This window comes from Cricetulus griseus, assembly GCF_003668045.3.
Source record: "Cricetulus griseus strain 17A/GY chromosome 1 unlocalized genomic scaffold, alternate assembly CriGri-PICRH-1.0 chr1_1, whole genome shotgun sequence".
Taxonomy (NCBI): domain Eukaryota; kingdom Metazoa; phylum Chordata; class Mammalia; order Rodentia; family Cricetidae; genus Cricetulus; species Cricetulus griseus.
In genome coordinates, this window is record NW_023276807.1 from 50,131,953 (window position 1) to 50,135,109 (window position 3,157).

A 3,157-nucleotide genomic window follows, 5' to 3' on the forward strand; every position below is an offset into this window, starting at 1 on the left:
GCAGCTTCTTAAACAAAGGAAAGGGAATAGGTGACTTAAAATATGGCCGCCCAAGTTCCCAACAGACCCTTCATGCAAAAGGATTCAAACTGTAGCTTGTGGTCTTGTGTGGTCAAGGCCTAAGCTCAGGTAGAATATTGATCAGCTTTGTCTTTTAAGGGAGGGTGGCCTTCTGGAGGCTGAGCTTGCTTGCGTCTGCAGAGCTGGGATTTGAGATTTTGTTTTGTGTGGACTCAGAAGCAGTTCTGATCTCAAAAGGAATGAGATAGTTTATTCTGGAGCCAAACAGAAGTGACCATGGCCCAAAAATATAGATTCAAGCTTCCTTGAGCACCATGTTTCACTGGGGAGGTTACATAAGCTTTTATTAGTTTTAGAACAAAGAAAGTCGTATATCAAAGTGTCTATCAACAACAGTGGTGGGTAGCACTTGCATATGTTTTTGTTCAGCTGGCAGACAAAGGCAGATTAGACAAAATTTCTTTTGCAACCCAGAACTCACTGTTGTATGTGTTTTGATACATATAAGAAGGAATATAAGAATTAAAAAAGGGGGCTGGAGAGATGGCTCAGAGGTTAAGAGCACTGACTGCTTTTCTAGAGGTCCTGAGTTCAATTCCCAGCAACCACATGGTGGCTCACAACCATCCATTATGAGATCTGGTGCCCTCTGCTGGTGTGCAGATATACATGGAAGCAGAATGTTGTATACATAATAAATAAATAAAATCATTTAAAAAAAAGAATAAAAAAAGGAACAATGGTCGGTCAGAGCAAAGTGGGAGAAACTCTGCTATAGGTTTCAGACCTTTACCAAATGGAAAGACCATTTGGTAGCAAAGAGATGCTGAGATAGAGAGAGCATGGAGTAGCTGGCACTATCTGCCTGTTGCTGAGGGACCCAGAATGTAAGGAGCACGTGCATCTCTTTACCATGCTGCCTTTGGCTGGTTCCCCATTGTCTGCATTGGATTCCCAGTTGACAGTTGTTTGCAGCTCTGCTAACTCTTTCCAGCACCAGCACCACCTTGGAGTAAACCACAGAGAGGAATGCCAGCCTTTCACACTGCAGGTGCCACTTTCTAAGGCTGCTTTCCCATATCTGGCCAGGAAAGGGCCAGTTGACAGAAAGCAAGAAAACCATTCCTCCTTACAGCCCCCTGGCTTCCGTGTCCTTTCCAGAAACACAGAGGTGCCATTTTATCTTAAATCAGTTTCTGACTCTTTGGTCAGTGAATTGCAATAACACACATGACATCTGCCCTGCTAACTGCAAGAAAGTTGTGTAAAGGCTAGTCATTTTCATTACGAATTGCTTTTGGAGGACAAAACATCCCCACTTGGCAACAGCAATGGTAACTTTCCTTTATAAGGGGTGAAGACATTTAGAATACCATAGAGATTTTGTAGAAGTGTTGGGGAAAACAATACCAAGAAGGACAACATAGCATTGTATAAACACTGCTCAAAATGTGAACGTTGTTTTCTATTTTACAAAAAGCTGAAAAATAAGAAGGCTAAGAAAATAACATTTAAATAATAAGGCTATGAGATCAGTTTAAAGCCTTGTGAATCTGAGGTCATTTGATAGAGAGTTTAATCACTGGAGCTGGATGTTACAGGTTTAATTTTTGGTTTTTGTTTTGTTTTTAGAATTTAACTTTTATTTTATGTGTATGGGTGTTTTGACTACATGGTTTGGTTTTGTTTTTGTACACCATGGGTGTGCCTGTTGTGCGAGGGTGTTGGATGCTCCTAGAACTGGAGTTACAGACGGTTATGAGCCATCATGTGGGTGCTGGCAACTGAACCATCCTCTGGAAGAGTAACCAGTGGTGCTCTTAACCATAGAGCCATCTCTCTAGCTCCAACTATTTGTTGGGGAGGGAGGTAGAAGGTATGATCCTGTTTAAATGCTGTAATGCTAATCTATTGGGATTATTCCTTCAAGTTACTTTTTAGGTTCGTATGGTCATTTCTTAGCCCCCTGTAGGTATTTTGTTTTTACCTTATATCTTTAAGTATTTTTCTTTACCTTATAGCTCCCATTGTCCTTAAGTACTTTGAAGAAAGGGGTTATAACTGCTTGTTTCCATAACTCCTGCATAATTTAGCAAAGGGATGAGAATTCAACACATTGATCTATGCTCTGAATTTACTTACTGCTATGGTTTGATTGTGTCTCCAAGGTCCATGTGTTGAAATTTTCCTCCCAGTGCAACATTGTGGAAGGCAGGGCCTAATGGGAGGCAGTTGAGTCAAGAGAGTTCCACCTTCTTGATTCAATTAATGTCATAACTGTAGGCATGGGTTTGTTATACAAGTGAGGTTAGTCTCTCTCTCTCAGTTGTTCTACCATCTTTCATGGGATAACATATCATGAAGGTGTTTCCTGATGCCACACCCCTTGAGCTCTGCCTCCAGAACCATTTGCTAAATAAATTTCTTTCTTTCTTTCTTTCTTTCCTTCCTTCCTTCCTTCCTTCATTCCTTCCTTCCTTCCTTCCTTCTTTCTTTCTTTCCTTCTTTTTTTTTTCAAGACAGGGTTTCTCTGTCTTGTTTTGGAGCCTGTCCTAGAACTTGCTCTGTAGACCAGGCTGGCCTCGAACTCACAGAGTGCCTCTGCCTCCCGAGTGCTGGGATTAAAGGCATGTGCCACCAATGCCAGGCACTAAATAAATTTCTATTCTTTGTAGATTACTGTATTAGTGTTCATGTTTTCATCACTGTGACAAAGTGCCTGGCAGAGACAACCTACAGGAGGATGTATTTGTTTCAGCTCATGGTTGAGGGCACAGTCCATCCTGGTCTGAGAAGGCATGACAGAAGTCACTGAAGCAGGAGCATCAAGACTTCTCCATCTCAGTGGAGAAGGAAGGAGAGACTTATAATTGACCAAGCTGCCCCTCAGTGACCTATGTTGTCCAGCTGGGGCCTACCCTAGCTATCTGTCCAACCTTTTGACATTGTGGAATGCTATTGTCATCTATCAATGTGTTGGGCCATGTTCATAACTATCCTTGGATGGGAGCAGCCTGCAGGCCACAGGATGGACATGTCTGTGAGAGTCCTATATCCTCCATAATCTGAGGACCATGTGTTAAAATACTATGAGCTTATATGGAACATCTTACATTCAAATTATAAGAATTATGCA

At 41.7% G+C, this 3,157-nt stretch overlaps 1 pseudogene; it reads left to right on the forward strand.

Annotated features, from left to right (window-relative positions):
• The first annotated feature begins 434 nt into the window (after positions 1-434).
• On the forward strand, positions 435-539 carry LOC113832807 (annotated as a pseudogene).
• Positions 540-3,157: the final 2,618 nt, after the last annotated feature.